The sequence below is a fragment of the Cryptomeria japonica genome, chromosome 4 (genome assembly GCF_030272615.1).
Source record: "Cryptomeria japonica chromosome 4, Sugi_1.0, whole genome shotgun sequence".
Classification (NCBI taxonomy): Eukaryota; Viridiplantae; Streptophyta; class Pinopsida; order Cupressales; family Cupressaceae; genus Cryptomeria; species Cryptomeria japonica.
Window position 1 is genome coordinate 686,696,478 of NC_081408.1, and position 27,516 is coordinate 686,723,993.

Consider the following 27,516-nt stretch of genomic DNA (forward strand, 5'->3'; position numbering starts at 1 on the left):
CAATTTTTTTTTTTTTGAAGAAGGGAAAAGATTTAGAATTGTTCTTTAAAAAAAAAAAAAATTAGGGGGGGAAGCTAAATGCTTGAAGAAATGATAAAGAATGATTTAAAAATAATACAGAAGATGTGTTCACATCGGGTTCACCAAAAGGTAGAGGAGGGGATTCATCACCTCTAAGATGATGAATCTTAGAGGACAAATAGATTCACTACTACCTCACTCAAACTAGTCCAAAGGTGAGCCAAGGGATAAAAATAAAAAACTAGACCAACCACCGAAAACCTGAGATTCTCAGACGACTCTATGCATTTTCGTCCTGTACGAATGAAGTGCAAAGGTCATACAAAAAGTATAAGATGTGGGTGCAATGTGATGAAAGTGTAAAAAGGTATAAAACAAAGCTAACAGATGAAAAATATGAAATGATTAGGATAAATCAAAGAGGAAAAGATAAAAGGAACTCACAACCAGTCCATGATTGGAGCCTCCTACAATAAAACATCTTTCTTGCAACTATAAACCTGCACACAAGAAAGAAGAGAAAATTTTGGGGGTTGTGTTTTGGAGTCTGCCTCAGTCAAACCCCATTTTGGTGTTTCCACCTACATGGACAAACCAAATAGATAGATATATAAATAAAATAACGTCAAGATAAGATAAATGATAAATGATAGAATAGGGATGTGATAAATCCCAAGATTCTCAAAGATGAGATAAGTAGATAGATATAAGGATATTACCAAAGAGGCTTGAGAAAGCCAAGAGAGTTGTAAGAGATTATTATGAAAGCTTGAGAGTGACGTGGCAAGCTAGAGACTATTGTACCAAGAGAAAGAACAAGAGAAAGTTGTGAGAGCCAAGAGACAGACCAAGAGAGTGTAAGAGAGTCCAAGAAAGGTTGAATAACCAAGAGAGTTTGAATGGAGAGAAAATAGATTTATAACGAGAGAAGAGGAGGGAAAGAGAGGGCCGTGAGCCATTTGAAAGGTGAGAAACCGTTTCCACCAACATTTGCAGGTGACAAGTGCAAAGGTGTGCTCAAAACCGACATTGAGATGTTAAGATGTCACAAGAGTAATCTGTAGCTAGTAGAAGTCTGCATGGCATGCTAGTGTCCAAATGAGTCATGCTAAAAAATATAAGGAAACAAGGGAGACATGTGGCTAACAAGACTGACACCATGAGGGAGCTAAGGAAAAGGGGGGCCTTGAGCATCTTGAGAGGGAAAAAGTTGATGCAAGGGTTGAAGTGAGCCTACTCAAGTGCTAGGGGAATGCATACCAAAGTGGTTACAAAATATGTAGGTCAAATTACAAAGGGGTATGTAATTTTTGCCACTACACAACCGATTCATGGATAGATGTTTAAGGTTATGAAAAACTTCATGATTTTACCTCTACTAGACCCTCTTGACATGCTCCCAAACTATCTTTGATCAATATGATACATGTGAATGGTTATGAATCACCTAATAAATCCCTATTCATGGTTCAAGATGCTAGTCCTCAAAATTCTCAACCTCTTAATAAGCCTTTCTTTGTGGTTCAAGGTGGTTATATTAATGATGTCTTTTGCACTCCTAACAAACTAGTTATTACTGTATAAGGTGGATATCCTCACGAGTCTTTATGAATATGCTAAACAAATCACCTGAGAGAGTTACAATTCAATTTCACAAACATATAATATGAGGAACAATATGCAACCTAATCCTCCTCTAGTTATCCCTTCTTCACTTCCTACTTCTCAACCTATTCATCCAATATCACCTCATATATCACATACTCTTGGTAAAGAGTATGATATTATTGAACAACTTAAAGCTACTCCTACCATGATATCCCTTTGGGATTTGTTTCAAACTTTATCTGCACATCATGGAATCATACAAGATACTTCAAAGAACTTAGATATCCCACCTACAGTGACACCTAATAATATGGATTCTTTGATTGATCCTATAAAATAATCTAAAGCTCAAATATTGTTCACATAAGATGAGTTACCTTCCCATGAGATCCAAAATCAATAGGGTCCTTTATGATTATTGCTCTTATAAATGGTAATTCTATACAAAGAACCTTATTGGACAATTTATCTAGCCTTAATATTTCTAGAATAGATCTATTACATAAGATTAATGTGGATAGTTCTTCTATTCAACTCGATTCTCTTACTATTCATGGCTTTGACAATATTGCTAAACAATCTTTAGGTACTATAACCTTTCCTATTAAGGTGAGGCCTACTATTTTAGCTACACTTATTCATGTCATACCCAATAATCTCACCTACAATCATCTATTAGGATGACCTTGGCTTCATAGTATGCAAGTTGTCCCTTCTACTCTTCATCATAGCGTCAGATTCATTTATAACAAGATGTATACTTTGTTTGTTGATACCAATTTACAAGCTTCATTGCAAACCTCATTTTCTTGTTCAACTTCTTCTAATTCTTCTTCAAGCACTCCTACATATTCAAGTACACATACTTCTTCAAGTAATCCCGATTCTTCTTCCACTCAAATTGAAATACCATCTCCTCCTAAAGATACATTTTTACTAGAAAAAGTTCCCTTAGAAGATGATTGTGATGGTATGATGAAAGAATAAGTATCCGGTAGATTACTGAGAGGGGGGGTGAATCAGTAAATAGAAAAAGTGATACAAATTTTCCCAAAGTCAAACTCAACCACTCAAAGTAAACTTATCAATGAAATACCACTGTCAAGATCAATACTCATAAGAATACCGGTTGACTGTTAGAGTAACTTAACAATAAACAACATCAAACTTGTAAACATCCAAATGCTTTATCATATGTCAAAATACTTCATTTCTCAATGTTTCCCGTTATCATGCCTTATCCAAAATAGTTAAATCAAATCAACAATAAGATCATAACCATAAAAACATTCACCACATGACATAAGTATTTGTATGTGGAAAACCCAAATAGGTAAAAACCATGGTGAGATGGGACTCACAAGAAAATATTTTAACTCTTTTGAAGTTCGCCCTGTTAGGAGCCAAGCTTGTTAAAGCTTTTAAAAAAGTCCTGTTAAGAACTGATCCTATTAGGAATCATCCAGTTAAGGGATTGACTAGAAATGCCTTGTTAGAAGAAAATACCCTTTAAGGAGTAACCTTAGTAGAGGATTTGAGGATCCAACCTAATGGACCACCTTGTTAGAGGATTTAATAAGTAACCAATCTTGTTAGAGCTTACCCAGTTAGGGTATTTCAATTCTCCTATAATTGTTCAAAAACAACAGGAGTTTCTTGATCTATCTGAATAACACTACATTTTCTTGATTAGATCCATTTAAACTTCTATCTGCCTTTACTCAAATTGCAGACTCAATCTCTGGTTCAGCAACCACACACTCAACTGATTTCAACCAACTGTTGCCAACACCTAAACAAAACAACTTCATCAATTAGGTCAGTAACACAACAAAAATCTAATCTTCTCATTGATATTACAAAAAAGTCGGTACAAGCATGATCGTTGGATTTCATATCAATCTCTACACATCAATCAAGAAAGCCTCAACCTCTTCTTGATTACCGCTTCATCGAGCTCAGTAACTCATCACATGCTTTTCATTAGATGCAATACACTTTGCTCATTCCCTAGACAAACAAACAAACACGCCAAAAAATTGGAACTTATCTTCATACAATGACCTTACGTGTCACCATCATTACTGCTCAACATCAGATCATAAACCAACATAACCAATTCAACAACCTTAATCGGTTAGGGTTTATCAAAAACAACTGATAGGGTTTACCGGTTACATAACATAGAAGGGTTTAACCTTATACTCTAGTTACCAGTTCAACTCACAAACTTACATATCGGTTTACAATATCCTTAACAAATTTCTTCCTACTGGTTACAAGACAATATCAACAATAACAAGAATATCATTAATATCATAACCGGTTCAATTGACATCAATGACAAGATAACATATTATTAATGCAATCTTCATGCAAATGCCAACAATCTCCCCCTTTGGCATTGATGGCAAGATAAATATCAACACCATTGTTTTACCTGTTGTGATTGTGAATAGGAATCTTGGTTTACATTACCAAGTATTCACATGCTCTCTCTATCTTCAGTCTGTCACTGGATTTCCTTCTCATAATCACATAATTCTTCTCCCCCTTTGACAACTATGCCAAATTGAAAGTAAAACATGTAATGTTAATTTTTCACTGTGTATCAACAACATACTACAACTTGATGCTCCCCCTGTGGAATACATTCACTTCTACATCAACCCTTGTTAAATTTTGCAAGTAATTCAGGGACTGATGCAGTCAACATCATTCTCAACTAATTTCATGAAGAGGGACAACCCCTAAATGACTTCTAAGATACTCAAAAGTAGTCTTAGGCAGAGGTTTGGTAAAAATATTTGCAAGCTACTCCTTGGTAGAAACACGCTCTGAGATAACATCTTTACTCTAAACTTTTTCCCTCAAGAAATGATACTTCAATTCAATGTGCTTGGTTCGTGCGTGCAAAACAGGATTCTTGGAAATATTAATGGCACTCGTATTATCACATAAAATCTTTATAGGCTCTGAAATCTTCATCTTAAAACCTTCCAAAATGTGCCTCATCCATATAGCCTGTGTGCAATTCATATAAGCTACAACATACTCAGCTTCAACAGTAGATTGTGAAGTACAACTCTTCTTTTTACTACATGAAACAAGGCTTCCTCCAAGAAAAAATTCTCCACCAATTATGCTTTTCTGGTCATCAACATTTCCTGCCCAATCAATAACTGTATATGCCTTCAAATCAAAGTTTCCTCCATATGATACCATAATCCATAGTCAATAGTACCTTTCAAGTATCTAAAAAATTCCCTTTGTTGCTATCAGGTGTGTTTCCTTAGGATTCTTCTAGAATCTAGCAACTATGCCAACCACATGGGCTATGTTTGGTCTGCTCTGAACAACATAGTGCAATTTGCCAATCATTGACTTGTATTCCTTCTCATCAACATACTTAGATTCATCTTCCTTGGACAACTTACAACCTGTAACCATTGGTGTCCCAACTGGTTTACAATCACTCATGCCGAAAGTCTTCAAAACCTCTTTCATATAGTTAGACTATGTAATGAAAATACCATTCTTCATTTGTTGTATTTGTAAGCTTATGAAATTTTTTATTTCCCCTAATAAAGGCATTTCAAGCTCATATTTCATTTCATCTACAAAACTATTACTCATGACATCATTACCTCCAAATATAATATCATCAACAAATACTTCACTGACTAGTATTTAATCTCCTTCAGACTTGAGATATATGTTACTATCATCACTGGTTCTCAGAAAGCCTATCTTCATTAGATGTGTATGAAGCCTTTCATACCATGCTTTGGGTGCCTACTTTAATCCATATAAATCCTTATGCAATGTGCATACCATGTCTTTCTCATCAGTCAAAGCATAACCATCTGGCTTCTCTATGTATACCTCTTCTTCCAATATCCCATTCAAAAATGCAGACTTAACATCCATCTGATATACCTTGAACTTCTTATGGGTTGCAAATGCAAGTAAAGTTTTGACACCTTCCAGTCTTGCTATTGGTGCAAAAGTTTCACCATAATATTCTCCTCCTTCTTGCGCATAACCCTTGCAGACTAATCTTGCCTTGTTTCGAACTACAACACCATCTTCATTCAACTTGTTCCTATATACCTATTTAGTACCTATAACATTCCTATTTACCGGTCGGGGTACTAGGGTCCAATTGTTGTTCTTCTAAATTTGATCCAATTCCTCCTCCATAGATTTAACCCAATGATCATCACCAAATGCCTCCTTAGCATTTCTTGGTTCAATGGTATAGATCATGCAAGAATTTTCTCTTATTCTTCTTCTAGTTAGTACTCCAACATACTTATCTCCAATAATCTGCTCAGGATTGCAATTCAGTCTCACATATCTAGGAATAACATGATCATTATCTTCAGGTTCAACTTCTTCATTGTCATCATCTTCTTCTAAATTTATCTGTTCCGATTGGACATGTGCATCAAAATTTGCTTTGCCAGTTTCATATTTCACAGTTTTTGGTTCCTAAAATAAAATGTTACTTCTGAGACTTCAGGAAATTCCTTCACTCAAACATCAACACTCTCAACAATTCTCTGTGTTCGATTGTTAAAACATTTGTAGGCCTTTCTTTTAGTGGAATAGCCAAGAAATATACCTTCATCACTCTTAGCCTCAAATTTTCCAATGTAATCACCTCTCTTAATAAAACATTTGCTTCCAAAAATCTTAAAATAGCTAACATCAGGTGATCTTCCATAACAATATTCATAGGAAGTCTTTTCCTTACGTCTCTTTACCAGAACCCAGTTCATTATGTAGACAGTTGTACTGACAGCTTCTCTCCAAAATGTTTTCACTACACCTCCTTGTATCAGCATTGTCCTAGCAGCTTCAACAACTGACCGATTATTTCTTTCTGCGATACTATTCTGTTGTGGTGTCCTTGGTACAGAAAGCTGTGATTTGATACAATTCTCTTCACAGTACCTAGTGAATTATTTAGAAGTAAATTCACCGCCTTGATCTGTCCTCAGACATTTTATCATCTTACCAATCTCTTTCTCAGCTAAGACCCTGAATGCTTTGAAATTACCAAAATCTTCAGTCTTATCTTTCAAGAATGTGACCCACATCATCCTTGAATAATCATCAATGAGAATCATGAAATATCTGTCACCTTGAATGCTTTTTTTTGTTATTGGTCCACAAAGATTTGTATGAACCAAATCTAACAAGTGCTCTGTTAAAAAGGATTTCCCTTTGAAAGTTGAAGAAGTCATCTTTCCTACTGACATTCTTTGCAAAGAGCATTAATCAGTTTGTCTAATTGAGGCAAACCTCTCTTTGTCTTGGACTTACTCACTTTAACAATGTTATCAAAGTTTATATGACAAAATCTCCTATGCCAAAGCCACCTATCATCTATTTTTGCAATAAAATAGTTGCTAACTTTACAATTAAGATGAAATAGGTTAGCTTTAGTTTGCTTCCTGATTGCAAACAATTCACCTTTGTTGTCAAAGATTTTGCACATACCATTTTTAAACTCCAGTGGGTATCATTTGTAATTGAGTTGTGCTACACTCAAAAGATTGTGCTTTAGACCTTCAACCCAGTAGACACCATATGCACTGCTCTTCCCATTAAGAGAAATAACCCCCTTACCTTTAACCATGCACGGTGAGTCATTGCCAAATCTAACAACACTGCCATCATATTATTTCAAGGAAAGAAATTTTCTCCGATCTCCAATCATATGATGTGAACAACAACTATCAATGATCCAATCATCAGAGTTATCCATCCTAGATACTAATGCCTTTTGGTTGGATATCTCTTCCTTAATAGCTACACAAACAATATCTTCACTAGCATAATCATGAGATTCTTCATCAGTGATACTACTATCAATAGCAATAAGACAATCTCTCTTGTCTTTACCCTTATACTTCTTGAATTTATCTCTCTTGTGTTCATTTTCATCATTAGGACAATTAGCTGCTATATGACCAATCTTGTTGCATGAAAAACATTTTAAAGGTAATTTAACTCTATATTTACCAATACCTCTAGGCAACCTCTTTACCAACAATGATTCAACCTCCACTAAACTGTCTTCATCATCAGCATCTCTGCTGGATCTAGAATCATAACCATGACTAGTATCTCTACTTTTTCTCACAGATCAGTTAGAAATAGAAGCTCTAAATGCAAACTCAGATTTATGTACACTACCATCATAACTGTTTAGTTCAAAAGCAATTTGCTTGCCAACGATGGAGTCAAGAGTTACCTTAGTTTTGTCAAAGGAATTCAACTCCTAAATAGATGCAACTCGAATAGCATAGACTAGTAGTAGGGTTCTCAGTACCTTACTGATCACTGTGGCATCTTCCACTTTCCCTACTGCACTCTTAATTTCACCGACTAACTCTTTTATCCTTTGACCACACTACTGGATATTCTCACCTTCAGACATCCTCATGTCATCAAACTTTCCTCTTAGACTCTCCTCTTTAGCAATCTTAGCATGTTCATCACCGCTATAAATCTCTTCAAGTTTTTTCCATACTTCATATGCAGTTTCAAGACCATGAACATCTACATATTCAACATCAGATAGGGAACTGATAATAGCCTCCAATGCTTGATGATTTTCTTCTTTTTCTTTCTTCTTATCATCAGTCAAAGTTCCAGTAGGTGCAATATACTTAGTATCTACATGATCCCAATACTGAATTCCCAGACTCTTGATTTAAATCTTCAATATGTTGCACCATATCCTATAGTTTTCTTTGTTGAACTTCGGACCTTCCTTCTTCATCATGATCTAGCAGATCTTTTCCTCAAGCTTGTAGGCTTAGACCTTAGAGGACCTAAGATGCTCGGATACCAATTGATGGTATGATGAAAGAATAAGTATCTGATAGATTACTGAGAGGCGGGGGGTGAATTAGTAAATAGAAAAACTAATAGAAACTTTCCCAAACTCAAACTCAACCACTCCAAGTAAACTTATCAATGAAATATGACTGTCAAGATCAATACTCATAAGAATATTGGTTGACTGTTACATCAACTTAACAGTAAACAACATCCAAATTCTTTATCATATGTCAACATACTTCATTTCTCAATGCCTCCTGTTATCATGCCTTATCAGAAATAGTTAAATCAAATCAACAATAAGATAATAACCACAAAAATATTCACCACATGACACAATTATTTGTACGTGGAAGACCCAAATAGGTAAAAACCACAGAGTGATGGGACTCACAAGAAAATATTTGAACTCTTTTGAAGTTCACCCTGTTAGGAGCCAAGCCTGTTAAAGATTTTACAAAAGTCCTGTTAAGAACCGATCCTGTTAGGAATCACCCTGTTAAGGGATTGACTACAAATGCCTTGTTAGAAGTAAATACCCTACAAGAAGTAACCTTAGTAGAGGATTTGAGAATCCAATCTAATGGACCACCTTGTTAGAGCTCACCTGGTTAGGGGATTTCAATTCTACTATAATTGTTAGAAAACAACAAGAGTTTCTTAATCTGTCTAAATATCACTACATTTGCTTGATCAGATCCACTTAATCTTTTATCTGCCTTTACTCAAACTATAGATTCATTCTCGAGTTCGGCAACCACACACTCAACTGATTTCAGCCAACTCTTGCCAACACCAAAACAAAATAGCTTCATCAACCTTAAATACAAATCAATTAGGTCGGTAACACAAAAAATTCTAATCTTCTCATCGAGATTACAAACAAGTCAGTACAAACATGATCATTAGATTTTATAGCAATCTCTAAACATCAATCAAGAAAACCTCAACCACTCCTTCATTATGGCTTCATCAAGCTCAATAACTCATCACGCGCTTTGCATTAGATACAATACACTTTGCTCACTCCCTAGACAAAAAAAAAAATGTGCCAAAACATTTGAACTTGTCTTCATACAATAACCTTATGTGTCACCATCATTACCACTCAACATCAGATCATAAACCAACATAACCAATTCAACAACCTTAATTGGTTAGGTTTTAGCAAAAACAACTAATAGGGTTTACCGGTTACATAACATAGAAGGGTTTAACCTTATACTCCGATTACCTGTTCAACTCACAAACTTGCATACCAGTTTACAATATCCTTCACAAAGTTCTTCCTACCAATTACAAGACAATATCAATAATAACAACAATATCATTAATATCATTACCGATACAATTGACATCAATGACAACATAACATATCATTAATATAATCTTCATGCAAATGCCAACAGATTGGAGGTCTTTGGATTTTAAACCTACCTTTATAGGAGAATATAAAATCCCCTCAACAGAGCATAAGAGTAAAAAGGAAGATGATATGGTGGAAAGTAAAAATCAATCCATTGTCTAAACAATTAAGTAATAATTTTGTGGTTACTTCTAATTCAAATAATTCTTCAGAATCTTCTTCTTATTCATCTAATTTTGGCATTGAGTCTTATGAGGCCCTACCATCTCTTTCGGATATGAAATCCCTTTATGGTTCAACCTTTCATATCTTAGCTAAGACTGGGTATAATGGAAATTGTTGTGGTGCAAATGAACAAGGGATTAAGGTTCCTTTAGAGCATAACATACGTGAAACCTCATTTGGACTCGGATATAATCCTTCAAAGCCCACCAAAGTATCTAAAATTCCATCACTCAATGTGAATGCTATATTTAGTAGTGATGATGACTTTATCTCAATTAAATCATCCTCTACATCTCTCAACACTCTTCCCACTCATAAAGAAATTATGGTGATTGACAAGTCTCTTTATGAATCTCCACAAGAAATTTCCAATCTCACTTAAGAGGCTTTACCTTCTATCCACGTACCCTCCCTTATAGGAATAAGGCCCTAATGAATTATACCTGTCCCTCTCCTAAGGTTTCTTGTGTACAAGAGGAGAATGACTTAGTGACCTATTCTTCTCCTACAAACTACTTTAGTGACCAATTTTTTTTAATATTTATCATCTTATACGTGTTTTTAATCTCAGAGATGGTAGAGCATTTTACATGTCATATTAAAATTCTTCATCCAATATATCATATATTTAAATAAGATTAGTGGCTATTATGTTGCTCGTCATTATATGACATTGGTAGCTCAACTATTGGGGGCTCACTATCATTCATGATAGTACAATTTCACGTGCAATCATACTTTAGAAGCAATATAATAGCCTATTTTTATCCCATCTCTTGTATCTATGTATGTGGGCAAGAATTATTTCAAACATCCCTCCTTATTAAGATTAAAAATTTCCCTTTCGCGAAGTAGCATATTCTATAAGGACCAATTATTGATTGTAGAGGTGTATATTCCTATTGGGGATTCCCTCTCTCACATTGGAACAAGTATCCCTAATAAGGATATGAAGTACATATTCTTAAGTAGGACCTCTTCCTTGGTGTTGGAAGTCTATAATCATTTGCCAATTCCTTTATTTATTGAGTAGTATCTTTTATAATTAACCCTTCTATGGTGTGGACATGCTTATCCCTATTGGGGATCTCTTTCCTTCTTTTAGAGGAGTGTTCACTTTATAAATGATCTCTCTTTTATGTCCTTGTCTCTATACTTGGGGGGAAAGAATGATATTTCAATCTTCTATCTTTTCTTCAATAATTCACCTTTGCTTTGTTGAGTTGTATAATTATTTAATGTTATTTATTACATAGATTATGTATGTTCTTTGTTAGGATATATTCTCTATTTGAAATAATGTATCTTCATGAACAATCTCTCCTTAGTGAAAGTGTGCAATCCTTCGCTAAGACTCCACTTTTCCTACATATTGGAGAAGGTGTGTATCCTTATTTTCCTTCTTCTCTCCCTCAAGATTCTATCATAAAATATCCCCTCTATCCCCGAAGGTGGATGTATTTGGATAATGATTTCTTCCTTTTTTATTGATCAGAAAGATCTCTACTTCTTAAGAGGTAATTAATTTCCAAACCCTAATTCTACATTTATTTCTTAATATTTCATCTTGTGTTAGAGAGATCCAATTCTCACACTCTTGTTTGTGTTGGAATTGTGGTTTAGTTCTCTTTCTTACCAAATGATTCTCCATAAGTTTTGATCTTGTAGCAAACCTTGTTTTGAGCATTTTTCAATTTTCCTTCACAATTTGATGTAGAAAACATAATACCCTATTTCAACTCACTAATTAGCAAGCCAAAATAGGGGGGCATATAGCTACTCTCAAATTTCATCACTTCCTTAATAAAAATTTAGGTGATTTTGCAATTTTACCTAATAATGTGGTCTTGCAAAATGCGGTTCCTAACATTGTACTTTAGATCATACTGTTGGGGGCTTCCTTTGACACTTTATGGAGATATGCATTTTCATGAATTTTTACTTTCTTGTACTTTAGCTTGCATATGCACGCTAAAGTGGGGGATAAATGTAACATCATAAATTGTACACCCTTAATTGGGTGGTACAATTTGACGCCTAAGTTAGCACCTACCTTACTATGTTACATATTGTATTTTAATTTTCCTTTAAGAATTTAATTAATTAATTTAATTTAATCTAAAGTCCATTTTATCACTCCACACATCATTAAATTTGGCCCTTTACCCTACGTGTACCCCTTTTTTATTTTATCCTTTAAATTAATTATTTCATCAAAACCCTAATTAAGTCCTATTTCGACCTTCAAGGCCCGATTCACATATCTAAATACCATGAATCATCGCACCAAGCTAGGTTTGAATTTTTAATCATGATACCTTGCATCCCTAAAAATTTGGAAAAAATTTGGTCGGACCAGTGTGATTCACATCGGTCCTAACTTTTTCTCTTTGAATTTTGAGATCATATTTTTGCAGTATTATAATGTTTAAATCTGACTTGGTACAAAATCATATCATTTCTAGGTGGGCCTATGATCAAAAACAAATTTAGGGAACTTTGATACATATATCCTTTTCTATCCACATATGAAGGATTTGGAACAACTCAAGCAATTGAAGTAACCTCTTATGAAGTGAAAGTGCATGTTATGTGGAGTCTTTAATTAGCAAATCAGGAATTTATCAATTCATCATCAACCATTTTCATCATCAATTGAAGCTTTGGGATATTGAAGAATAACAGGAGATCACCGACTATTGATTAGCTTGTACCTCTCCTTTAGGGTTTTGTATGGTTTCATATTATTTTCATATCTCTTTATAAGTTTCACAACATTTGTTCTCAAATTTACATTCACGCTTTAGATCCATTATTGCAGTTGTGATTTGGAGCATTTACATTTTGTTTACATTCATTTAGTGTTTATACTCAAAGCATAGAGTAGAACTCTAATTTTGTATCTAGCTCATTTGGGATCTTGTAAGTACATGATACTCTAGAGAACACACATTTTTCAATACATTATCGACTATTTTTTGAGGTAGAAAGTACCAAAAGAAGGGTTTTGACTAATGAAAAACCCTATATAGCCACCCATACACCAATTTCCATCTTGCAGGTACTTTTACAAGATCTCGATGGAGGTGAAGAATTTCGGGAAGCTAGAACTCACAGTCACAATCTCAGATCCAAAAACAAGCCCAAGAACACTAGGAGTAGGGCATCTAGCACCTTTGTCCAAGACTAAGGCACCCAACGCTGTGATCCTCTGCACTTTTCAGAAGTTTTTGGCATTTCAACAATTTTGCGTCTCAGTCAGCAGATTCTAGACGTACATGATAGCTCTGCAATAGGGACCAAGACATCGAGCACCTTGGTTCAACTCATTTAGGCTCAAATTATAATGGTAGGCACACATCAAAACAATTTCATCAATTTTGTACTCTATGTCTTAGTTGTAGTTTTCTATCTCTCTATTATTGCAGTTTACATAGTTATCATTCATTTCAGTAGCCTAGTTTATCATTTCTTTGCATTTAGCTCATTTTCCTTTCATAGCAGGAAAGGAATAGAAACTAAAGATATTCCTTGAATGTATTTCACAAGTAGTCAAAGTGAATAATCTCCTTAGGCTCTTTCATATTCCAATGTGTTGAGGAAAGTGGGGTTAGGTCCTAAACTACCTGATCCCATTTTTACTCATTACACTTCTTAAAGAATTATCAATAGCCTCATAGAATTCATCACAACAAGAATGACAAGGAAGATAAGGAAACCTTACCTACACAAGAAAAATACCAATCAAATCTTTCAAAGGGTTGAAAGAGGAAACTATGGGTCACATAGAGAGGGGATGGGAACCCCACCTCCACGGTCAATCATCATGTACAACCTACCGTTCATCCTAAAAATAAAAGAGAACCACATAAAAACCTCTAGACAAAGGGTAAATATATATTTTATCCTCCACTAGAAGAGACCAAACCTCCTAAACCAAACGATGCAAATATGGAAGAGAAGCCTAAAATTGAAAAAATCTATAGATTAAGCCATACTTAAAAATATATTCCTCATAGTCCAACACTTCTTTCCCTAGAGGAATCAAGGGAGTAGTAGAAACAAACAATATTGACATACTGGTGCCCTTAATTTTTATAAATGCAATAATCTTAGCACTAGAAGTAGTAGATGACATTTTTCTATGAAGATCTACATAGGAAGCATCTTTTCCAAAGCCAGAGCACCAAGATCAGGAATCCCCATAAACAAAACCATAGCCACAACCAACACATGACCAACATCAAACTGAAGGAAAACCCCACCAGGAGATAAAAGATCCACCAACAAAATTGGTCCTAGAAGAAAAATTATTTTTCCATAGTCCATATATAATTAGATTGGTCCTAGAAGGAAATTTATATTTTAATAGTCTATACAAGTAATTTAGACTGGTCCTAGAAGAAATTTATGTGATTTTTTCATCAACTTTTGTATCACACTCTTTGATCCTTTGTTAGAATTAGTGATCCATCATCATGTGGTTCTCACCTCAAAATTACATCATTGAATGTGATCTAAATGTTGATATTTTTCTCCTTAAACTTTTTAATAAAAATATATAGATGACTAATATTGATTTTTTAAGATAAATAAAAATTTATACAAAAGATCTTACACAAATACATTTATTTATTCATAAATCAAGATAAATATCCATATTCATGTAAAATTTTAATTATACAAATAACCAAAATACATACATTTGTATTTATATGCATGTACATATAAGGAAATTTGCATAATACAAGTTTATAGTAAAAAAAAAGAAGAGAATACCCCTAATTAAATACTAACCAAAAAACATTTGTGATTTGTATTCAAGTATTTTATGAAAGAGGGTTTGATTCTAGTTAAATTACTAGCTTGAGTTGTCCATCTCTTTTTTATAATAAAAAACTAGATTATTTGTATATTTATGTTGAATCTTGTCAATTTTGCTTCATTTTGCCTACTCATTACATATTCACATCAAATCAAATTAAATAAAAAGAGGAAATAATCATTCATAATGTCTAGCTATCCTTTCGAACTAAAGTTAGATCTTGTTGGCTATTTCCTCCAATGAATGATAATGATTTGAGAATTAAGGTCTTAGTTTATGTCTTTAGGCTAAGAATCGATTTCATTACATTACAGGTTTTTGTATCCAAAATGGTTTGATTTAACCCCCTTCAATCAAACCCCTTTAGATGGAACCCCTTGAGGCTTAAATCATTAATTTTTATAAGAAATATATAACTTTGAGTAAGAACTAGGATGTCTTACAAGCGGGACACACTATTGTGGGATACACAAAATATGACTTACACTTTTGAGCTTCAACTACTACCACATTCTCTTGAAAATAGGAACTCAATTTCACTTGCTTTTCTATGATGGACCCTATACAATATGCTCTTTAGCACCTCAAATTATGCCAATATCTAGAATATCTCAAGGACCAATCCTTCTTAGCTTTCATACTATGTTTAATCAATACTATAGGGCACACACCAATAATATCATCCTTGTTTATGCCTATGAAATATAACACTCATTTCTTACTAGGTTTATAATCTTCTTATATATTAAAATTTATTTTCCTTATCACTTGCACTTACAGAAAGCCTACAAATCACATAGTTCTAGAGCTAGTTGAGGGAATAGGAAGTGTTATTTTTTTTGAAAAAGAAGCGAACTCAGTTGATTAATGATGGTTAATTCTAATTCAATATTGATAACAACAATTGGAGTTATATGTTAGATAGCCCAAATTCACTTGTAATATTCAATTAGGCCACTTCCTCTATAGCGTAAATTCAATTTTTATTTACAATATTAATTATATGCATGCTTCATGAGGAATATGTTGATAAGTTATATATGGCAAGAGTTCTATAAATAATTGGTGTTGATAAGTGTGGTTTCCATCAAATTCTTTCTTCATTGTAAACATTCAACCTCTTATAAATCAAATTCAAGACATTTTATTGAAATGAAAAATATATTCTCAAAAGATAATATAAATGTGAATTATTTGGCTTCTTTTTTTCTAAAAGGAAATGCCTAAAACAAACATTAAAGTATATTTTTTTTAAGTGCTCAACAAAAAACATTAAATTTAAATTACTCTAGGATGAGTGGTCTATCAACATGGTCCTTACCTCAATGACACGTCATGTAATGTGATCCAAATTATTAATAATAAATAACTCCAACAATTTTCTACTAAAAGTACATAAATGAATAATATTAAATTTTTAACTAAAATAGATAAAAGTTTAGACAAAAAACCATACACAAATATTTTTATTTATTAATAAACGTATATATATATATCCATATTTATACAAAATAGAAATTATACAAACATTTATTTTCATGGATGCCCTCGAAGGCTTCCGAATCTTTCTTCTGCAAACTTCAGATGCTCTACCATAAATAACCAAGGCCATCCTTTTCTCTGCCATCGTCCTTATCAACTAATTCAGCAGGGTTGATTTTTTAAGTTAATTAAAACAAAAAAAAACTGAAGCTAAATTCAGCAGGGTTGATTTTTTAAGTTAATTAAAAAAAACAAAACTATTGTACTTTGGTTTTCTTTAGACCCCAAGTCTAATAATAATTTGTACTATAGAATTGAACCCAGATGCATCTTCTTCATTCCAATGTGATTAGATTGTGGACACCATGGTGAAAACACTCAAACAACAGTAGAGCTATTTGTACAAAATGGTCCAAACAAGGCAGATCACTCAACAAGGAAAGTGGTTTACCAAGGGGCAACTTCAGCTTCGTTTTCCTCATCTCATTCAGAGTGTTGATGCAATGGGTCTCATTTCTCTTCAAGTGGGAAGTAATGATCAGAAGAAAATGTGAAATATTGACAACAAAATATTTTTTATATTTTTTTAGTTTTTCTATATGTTAGTAATTGACATTTTTGAAGGCCTTCGGGGTATTTTCAGCCCTTGAAAGTTTGTCCTATCCTTTAGAATGTTGTCATAGGTAGGTTCTTTCAGGACTTCTCCTTCAACTCTTGGAGACCTTTCCAACAAGTTAAACGACTCGTAATTTTGAGTCCCGAGCAGAAAGTTATTCCTAGTTAAAGTTAGGACAAAATTTCATATAGTTTTTTGAAATTTTCATAGTTTTAGATTTTATTATGTAATAAATAGATGTGACTGTTGGGTTTCAATTCTCAAGGGTTTTTTGTGACCCTTGGAATCTCATGAACTACTATATGTTGAATTTTTGAACTGAATAGATCACTTTTTGGCTTGCTTCAATTCTGTGTTATCTTGTTCATCCACAATACCACAGGTTCTCACTTAGGTGTTGTCATCTGAATCCATAATTTGGATCACTGCTACACAACCAATACTCATCATTGTTGTCACTACCACCCATATTATTCAGAAAATAGTCTTCCACACCTTGTTAGTGGAAGCAACAGTTTGGTGCCCGTGATTTAGGGAAACTTGTGTTCCACTAGTAACATGCACTTGTATGTATCTGTGCGCATGTTAAGCCTAACTAAGGTAAACAACAAATTAATATTGTTATCTCAACCTCTTTCACTGCCAATATATATTAAGCGGTTGTTCTTCCTTCGTTACTCCTATAATTTCACTTCTTCTAGTGCTTCATTCTTTGTATAAATCTGCATTTGCATAATGTAATTTGTGGCAACAAATTAATATAATTTCATTCTTTCAGTTCTATTTTTCTTCTCTATTTTTTTTGCAAGTTTTATTTTTGTTTTCTAGATAGATCTATATTCTGCTATGTAGAAAATTTAACATGGTATTAGGGCCTGAGATCTAAGAGGAAGGACAAATTATTTTTGAGCGAATTTCTGAAGAATGGAAGCTAACGTAAACCTTTGTTTCTGGAGCATGCTCTTTGCTTCATTTGTTCATGCTTTTTTTTTGCAAGAGCCTTGCCTTCATCTTCTCCTTTGCGACACATCATTTCAGTGGACCTAATATGCGTCTCCTTTGTCATATTATGACGAAGATTTTCTATTGTTAGTGCTAATCTTCTTGGTTTTGTTTCAAGTTTGATCAGTTCACAATTGGCAACTATATTTTCGACTAGCAGCTTCTTCTTGCATGGTTGAGTAGTGTCGTTGGGGTCACTCGGATAGATTCACGTGCCATGTGCATCTTTGAATGTCATATGTTTTGCCTTTGTTTTCTATCTAATTATTGTTTGAGTAGTGTCATTGAGGGAACTCATGTAGATTCTTGATCTTGATCCTAATCATCATCTTGGCTTTTGAGGAGGTTCTTCTTTCAACACTATGGCAGTTATCATTCGATAGTTGTTCACACTTTTCTTGTATCTCAAAGGATTTTCTTTTGCACTTCATATAGTTGCATCTCTTATAATTTTGAGGGGAGGGTTTTTTCCCACTGGGTTTTCCCTTTTTCTTCTTTCCTCTTTTCTCTCTCCTTAGTTAGACTTAAAGGACGGTGTTAGCGCATGCAACAGTTTGGTACCCGTGATTTAGGGAAACTTGCGTTCCACCGTAATGGGCACTCGTATGGACTTGTGCGTATGTTAATTATAACTAAGGTAAACAACAAATTAATATTGTTATCTCAACCTCTTTCACCGCCAATATTGTTAAGTGGTTCTTCTTCCTTCATTACCCCCACAATTTCAGTTCCTCTAGTGGTTCATTCAAGTAGTATAAATCTGCATTTGCATAATGTAATTTGTGGCAAGGAATTAATATAATTTCATTATTTTAGTTATATTTTTCTTCTCTTTTTTTTTCTGCAAAGTTTTGTTTTTATTTCTTAACTAGATCTATATTTTGCTATGCAGACTTGCAATTTTTAAGCAATTCTTGGAATTTATTTTCTAGATTATCCTGCATCACTTTATGTCATCACAAGACGGGCTCATATCGCTGCCAAAATTCAACAAATGGATCCTCGACCTTTATAAATTTTGTGACCTTTTTCTTTCACCTTCTTCACTTGTGCTTGAGGAGGGCTTCCAGGTGCTATGTTATTCAATGCCATCTCAATCATATGTTGCTTCAACTTCTCCTTTTTCGGGGCTTCTACCAATACACTGTTAGGATTAAAAGTGAATTTAAAGTGCAAAAATTAATCAGAGAATTCAAAACACGAAGACAAAAGAAACACACAATTTATTGTGGTTCGACAATTTGCCTACATCCACACTCAAAGAAGGGGAATCATTTTATTATGAATACAAATCTGTTTATACATTCATAGCAGCGTGTGGTTTCACCAAATCTTTCCATGAAATGATATTCAAACAACTCTTTAAAAGAGCTACGAAAGAGAGATGGAAAAGACAAATGTTTGGCAGCAACATAAGAAGAAGTTCGTTGGACTTCACTTCCAAAAATATCCCACTTGAAGGCCAACAAACTTCTCCAACAAAGAGATTCCCCCACTCAGTCCTGCTATCATATGTTGGAAAGGCAAAGAGAAGCTCGTCAAAACTCAAAGTTCTCCTACGTAACAACTTTAGTGAGCACATCATCTGGATTTTGCTTGGTAGTACTTTTGTCTACATGAAAGTTGTCGTCTTCAACCATGCGCTGAACATAATGATTGCATATGTCAATGTGTTTAGATTGAGGCTAGGATGTTTGATGCTTAGTTATAAAGATGGCACTGTGGTTGTCACAAAACAAGGCAAAATCTGATTTCTTCAAACCCAATTCGTTGAACAAAAGTTGCAACCATACAATCTCCTTGGCTCTCTTAGAGAGATCGATGTACTCAACCTCTGCAGATGATTGAGCAATTGTATGTTGCAATTTAGAATCCCAACTAATTGCTTCCCCTGCAAATGTAAAGGCATAACCTGAAGTAGACTTTCATTTGTCTAAGTCCCCACCAAAATCAAAATCAAAAAATATTTCCAAGTGTGCTTTTCCCTTACCAAAACATAAACAAAAATCTAAAGTCCCTTTAAGATACTAGAGAATATACTTGACTACCTCCTAATGTGGTTTACCCGGATTATCCATAAATCTTCTCACCACTCCCATTGCATGAGCAATATCCGAACGAGTGGATACCATAGAATACATAAGACTCCCAACAACAAATTTATAGGGGATATGGTCCATAAACTCCTTATCTTCTTGTGTTTGTGGACATTGTTGAGAAGACAACCAAAAATGAGAGGCTAAGGGGATGCAAACAGACTTAGCATCTGCCATACTGAATCTGTCCACTACCTTTTTAATGTAGTCTTGTTGAGATAGCTTGAGTTCCATGTTTTTCCTATCCCAAAGAATGGTCATCCCAAGGATTTTCTTCGCTGCCACTAAATCTTTCATGGAAAACTTGTTAGCTAAGTGAGTCTTAAGCTCACAAACAATCTTCGTGCTTGTGCCGACCACTAGCATATCATCCACATAAAGGAGAAACATGACCAATTCTCCATTTTGAAGCTTTTTAAAGTATACGCATGGATCAGATTGACAACGTGTGAACTTGTGATTAGTCATAAATTTGTCAAGCTTGAGATAGCATTGTCATGGGGTTTTCTTAAGCCTATACAAGCTCTGCTTCAATCTTTAATAAAGATGCTCTTGACCCTTTTTGATAAATCCTTTGGCCTGGTGCATAAACAATTCCTCATTAAGGTCACCGTGTAGAAACATTGTCGTCACATCCAATTGTTCAAGTTCGAGATCCCTTGCCACAACCAATCCCAAAACAGCTTGGATGATAGTCATTTTTACTATAAGTGAAAATATTTCTTCAAAATCAATACCTTACTTCTAAACGTACCCCTTGACGACTAATTTGGCACTAAATCGTTTCCAACCATCATCTTCATCCTTCAATTTATAAACCCACTTTTTCAGTAATGCCTTTCTGTTAGGCGGAAGAGGCACCAAATCCCATTTCTCATTCCTGAATAATGCATCCATTTGTTCACACATTGTACCTTGCCATCTGTCACAATTGGCATCCTTCAAAGCAGCTTCATAATTCGTGGGCGTTGTATGTTTAGATGTCAATAAGGAGGGTTCTACTCCTTCAACAAACAAGAGCTCATAGTCTGAATTTTTTTACGGAACTTTCGTCTGTCTTGTAGAATTTCTCAATTCACCTACAGAACTGGAATGATTTAATTTATTTAGACCGTTATCAATGCCCAATTTTATGAGATTTATCTTGCTCTGTTTCTGAAAATTAGCACCAACGTCCGCCTCTGTGAGCGAAGGGTCCCCTGAAATCTGCGTGGCATGACCCTCTATTGGTCATGGAGAATTCTCAAAAGGATTGTCATGTGTAGCACAATAATCAACTTGCTGATTGTATCCTTGTCTAGTTTGAATTTGTGCTGCTGGTGGAGTCAGTTTCGTTGCTGCCTGTGACTGAAATGATTCAACATGAGGGAGGAATTGACTGGGTAGACCTTTCCTTCTGTTGCTTCCTGAGATTGTTGGACGAGTCCGAGAGGAGGAAGTGAGCTCATCACCACGGCCCACCACACCAACGCCCAAGTCGGGCCTGTGAGGAAACAAGGAGCGAGATGCATCGGCGGTGAGAGGGGGATTTGAGGATGTCACGTTCTATTCTGCAAACACAAACCGTGTAGCTAGTTCGCCCCTATCATAAGCATTTTGCTCAAGACTAGCTAAAAATGATGAGGAGGGAGAAGAGACAGAGGCGGGAAATACAACAAAGATGGGGGAGACAGAAACCATTGTAGGACGTTGTGAAGAAACTTGTTCACCATTTCCATTATTAACGATATCTGCTAATGGTATACATTCGGTACTGGGCATTCTTTGATCTTGCAATCCTGGAAATACTGTCTCATTAAAAACAATGTCTCTATTTCAAATAATATTTTGATTAATAGGATCCCATAATCGAAAGCCAAACTAGTCTTCGCCATATCCCACAAAGATACATTTCTAAGATTTGAGATCCAACTTGGTTCTCTTTTCTTTTAGTACTTGTGCATAGGCTACACATCTGAATGCCTGAATGTATGAGTAAGAGATTTGCTTGCCCAGCCATTCCTCCTCCGGAATACCAAAATCTGACCGAGATGAAGGGCTCTAGTTGATTAAATACACTGTTGTATTTCAGGCTTTCGCCCAAAATTCTTTGCCCAAACTTGTATTCGAAAGCATACATCAAGCTTTCTCAAGAATTGTTCGATTGAGTCTTTCAGCTGCCTCGTTCTCTTGAGGCGTGAAGGGAACAATTTTAAACATTCGAATACCATTATATGCACAAAAATTATCAAATTTCGAGGAGTAAAATTCTCCTCCATTGTCTGTTTGTAGACATTTGACTTTGTGCCCACTCTGATTTTCGACAAGGGCTTTAAATATTTTGAATTTGGAAAATAATTCTGATTTTCTAGAGAGCATATAAATCCAAACTTTCTTTGTAGTATCATCAAGAAAGGTAACAAAATAGTTTGCACCTCCAAAAGAAGTTACCTCGGAAGGACCGAAGACGTTTTTATGTACCAATTTTAACGGTGTTGTCCTCTTGTCACGTCCACCCATCAAAAAGCTGAACCGATTTTGTTTGCCCTAAAGGCATTGTTCACAAAATTTTAAATCCATCACCATGAGAACTGGAAGTTGGTCCCTTGTAAGCATAATATGGAGTCCTTTCTTGTTCATGTGGCCAAGCCTTTGGTGCCAAAGGTCTGCTTTGCTATCCTCAACAACCATGGTAGCTCCGACTTCACCACGACTCTCAAATATATATAGACTACCTAATTTATTGCCCTTTGCAATCAGCATGGTTTTGTGGGTTACCTTTCAGTATCCGGAAGAAAATTCACATTAAATATCAAATTCTGTTTTATTTTTGGGACATGGCGAACATCTTTGAGCAGCCATGTTTTACCACCTTCTATTGGCAGCAAAACATCACCCTTGCCTATGATCTCGCAAGCTTTGTTATCTCCTAAGAAAACATTTCCAAATTGACCTTCTTTGTAGTTTGAACACTTCAAGGAATGAAGTAGTGTGATGGGATGCACTGAAGTCAAGTACCCATGAATCTGAAGTGGTGTCACCTATTGAAACAATTAGAACACTATCATCCTTGTCATAGACGGTATTAGCTTCGTTGTCCCACACCTTCTCTTGTGCCTTTTTGTAATTTCTACAATCCTTCTTTACATGACCAGATTTACCACAAAACCAACACTCACCATTTATGTTTCTAGACTTCGATCTCCTTGCTAATTTCGATCTTCCATGATGATTATTTCTTCCTCTATTGTGGCTCCTACCTCTATTTCCAGTGCTTACTACCGTTAAGGCTTCACCGGATGAAGGTTCTTCATTCTTTCTTCTCAAATCTTCGTCGAGAAGAGTAGCCGCTACATCATTGAAAACTAACTTATTCCTACCGGATACCGAAGTGCTAACAACTGTCGCAACACCATCCCAACTGCTTGGTAAAGAGCATAATAAAAGAACAACCTTGCTCTCATCATCTTGTGTCATTCCCACCGAAGTTGCTTGGCTGATCAATGTATTAAATTCATTGATGTGGTTCGCCATTGCGCAACCTTCCTTCATCTTAAGCTTATACAACTTCTTCATGATAAACACTTTATTTGCCGCTGACGCCATTTCATACATGGCTGTTAATTTATCTCATACATCTTTTGTTGTTGCTTCACTCGTGACATTGAAGAGGACATTATTGGACAATGAGAGAAAAATTCCTGCTCTTGCCTTCTTGTCTTATTTTTCCCACTCTTCATCAGCCATCATAGATGGCTTTTTCGTTTTCCCTTAAAGCGCAAGTGAAAGGTCTTGCTTTATCAGCAACGACTCCATATGCACCTTCCATAATCTGAAGTTCTGACAGAGAACTTCTCTATCTTCGCTTCTTCTATGATTCCAGAATTTCAATCACCAAAATTTCAACAACAATCTAACCTCGCTCTGATACCAATTGTTAGGATTAAAAGCGAATTTAAAGTGCAAAAATTAATCAAGAATTCAAAACACGAAGACAAAAGAAACACACAATTTATTGTTGTTCGTAAATTTGCCTACATCCACACTCAGAAGTAGGAAAATCATTTTATCATGAACACAAATCTTTTTATACAGCAGCTTGTGATTTCACAAAAACTATCCATCAAATGATATTCAAACAGCTCTTTAAAAGAGCTACAAAAGAGAAGTGGAAAAGCCAAATGTTTGGCGGCAACATAAGAATATATCTTTCGTGTCTGGATCCTTTTTTATATCTTCCTTATTTTCACGGATGCACTTGAAGGCTTCCCAATCTTTCTTCTCAGAAGTTGAGATGATATCGCATAAATAATCAACACCGTCCTTTTTTCTATCTTCGTCTGATACTTGCATACAACAACTTGTACTGCTCGTCTGGTTTCCCATCTTCTCTCAAACCCTAGGAATCGTAAATCCGCGTTCGCTTTTTGTTATGGTACATAAGATGTGGATGGTTGAACTTTTTGATGGTTAAGATTACTTTATTAGAAACAAATAGAAAAATTATTATCGTTTGTTAAATGAAATGATCAATTTTATAAAGATTGCATTATTGGATAGCAACATTAAGATTCTTTTCTAAAAGGAAAATCTTGGAGAACAAATATGCTACTTGAAGTGGTGTGTGCTAATATATTTGATCTAATGTAGATCTTTTATTTTAATGGAAGGTTTAATTTTCTCATCTTTTTGATGACCACATTAAAAAAATATTGAGTTAATTTCATTAAAGAAAAAATGTAAGATTTTCTATGTTTCAATAGCTCAAAGCTAGTACAGAAATATAAAATGGTTTTCCTTTGAAGATTCTACACATAGACAAGGGAGAAAATTTTCTAAAATGAATTTCAATGTTTTTTAGATAAAAAAGGAATTCAAAGGTAATTGACTACAAATTATATCCCTCAACAAGATAGATAAGCTAAACATAAATATCATACAATCATAGGTATGACTAGAGGCATGCTCAAAGCCAACTATTCCAAAAATATTTTAGGTTGAAAGAAGAGACACATCTATTTATTTTCTAGATACATGCCTTAAGAAAAGTGAAATTTATGACACCTCGTGCGGCATTGACTAGAGGAGACCTTGATGTCGCTCATTCAAAAGTACGTAGTTTCATTGCTTGTGCCATATAGCTATAGATGAATGTGAAATAACTTTTAATTAGCTACAATGAAGAGACAAATGGTTATAGTCTATATAATCTAATTACAATGAGCTTGTTCAAGTAAATTCACACGGAACTTTTTTGATAATGAAGCATGAGATGGGAATACAAATTGCACGAAGAAAATCTAGCAACTATAATAGAACAAGATGCTACATTTTATTTTACTAGACTCAATTAGCAACTCAAATTCTACTACAAAACCTTCAAGAATGAATCCTTTAAGAAAAGTAAAACATCTTGAAGAAATGCATGAAGGAACTACTAGTCTAATGCAGGAGCATCCTAGGCAATTAGACATAGTAGAAAATCAAGATTAATCCTAAAAATAATAAAATAATTAGGAAGATAAAATGCCATAAACTGGAGAGATGTAATTCCTTAGTTGGGAAAATGATGAAAATTAAAGAAATCTCAATTAAAGGATTTAAATTCCTTCTTGCCGGAATAGGAAGCTCAAAAAGTTAGCACCTAAAGGAATGTAAAGAAACATTGGGAGAGAGAGTGTGAGGTTAGACGAAGTGAATGGTCATATTGAGCATGAAAGTGTTTTATTTTTAATTTGTAGATTTAATTTAGCAAGAAGAGGGGTGCACTAGAAGAGATAGCAGGGCACACTAGTTTTAAAGTGAAGACAAAAGTGAGGAGGATAAGGTGGGGATGTAAGTGTAGTGAAAATTGAGGGGTTTGGAGATTGATGAACACATAGTGGAAAGTAAAGAAATTATGGGTGCTAATTTTGAGGAAGATTTAAATATTTAAATGAGGGAAATATTCTTTAAAGCACAACAAATAGAGGAGATGAAGGGGCATAAGGAAGAAAAAAAGACAATAACACTATAAAAAGAGCACCAAAGTACAATGGTGTATCAGAATCTTTGATCGCAATACCTAAATCAATTTCTTGCACACCCATAGAAAGAAAATAATTGTGGATAGAGGTTTTCCTTCGGTCAAACCCCAATTTACAAATTAACCTTGAAATTGAGATGATAATTGGAATGGAAATAGAATTGACTTGTAGAAAAATGAAAAGCAAAATACTTTCCTTTTGAGGGAAAGACTAGATCTGAAATTAAATGCTTACGATTGAAGTGGATACCTTGATGAAGCTTGCTTGAATCCTCATGCCAATGGTTTAAGATGTCATACAAAATTTCTTCATGGAAGGTTGATAATGGATGCCATTGTAAAGTGTTGAAACTTGATTTGAGATATCCTTCGATGCTTGCTGAATGCTTGATCTATTGCTCACTTTATTTGGATTATCTAGGGTGTAATTGAGAGAGAGATCCAACTTAGAGTTAGTATACTTAGACCCGAAATGAGAGGGGTAGGCCTCCATTTATACTTAATCATCTAGAAATTATTTTAATTTTTGGAGTAGGCCGAAACGAGACCTAAATTCATGCCCACTTGAAGTGACCATTGATGGGACCAAATTTGGGTCTTGATTAGGAAGACCAAGGCAATGGACCACCCTAGTCTCGAGCTAGGAGCAGGGTAGCCTAGCGCCCTAGTCCTATTACTTAGGACTCAAATTTGAACAAGGGTTAGAAAGATAGTTGAAAACGCAAAATTAAAGGTGTGAGTAGAATCAAAGAAAACATTATGCACTAAAAGATAGAATGCCAAGGTGAGGTCTAGATGAGGATGGAATTGTATATAGATATAATTTACAATATTGCATTTAGTCCTCACTTTATCTGGAGTATGAGACTACACCCATATTCTGTTGGAATTATGGAGGAATTGATTATGTGTTGCATTGATGTTTTGTCATTGATGTCAACACTAGCTGTTATGGTTGGTTATCGACAGATAGGCTTTAGTTACTGGCAAACAAGTTTTGGTTACCAGAAGAAGATCTACTGTTACTGGTAGGAGACACTATCTGTTGGACACTTCCGACATGTTTGGGTCAATGGAGTATGTTTGATTTTTTGTATTACATGTTCCTGGAACACGTTTTGGTTAGTTGGTATTGACTTGGTGATCGGATGCTCTCATAAACTCTTGTAAACCCATACCGGCATAGGTTTAAGGCTTTAGCAATAGAGCTTTTACAGAGAATCTTTGACAGGATGCATAAGTGGTGTTGATGCAGCTTCTAGATGGATTTCAGGATGCTAAAGATGCTCTTTGATCATACCTCAACTGGTTGAAGACATTGCTTTGGCATGGTGGACCCAGATTAGCTCTGGTGCCTATTTAGGTTATGGACTTATATCATGTTAATGTGTTCTCTACACGTTACCTGGATGA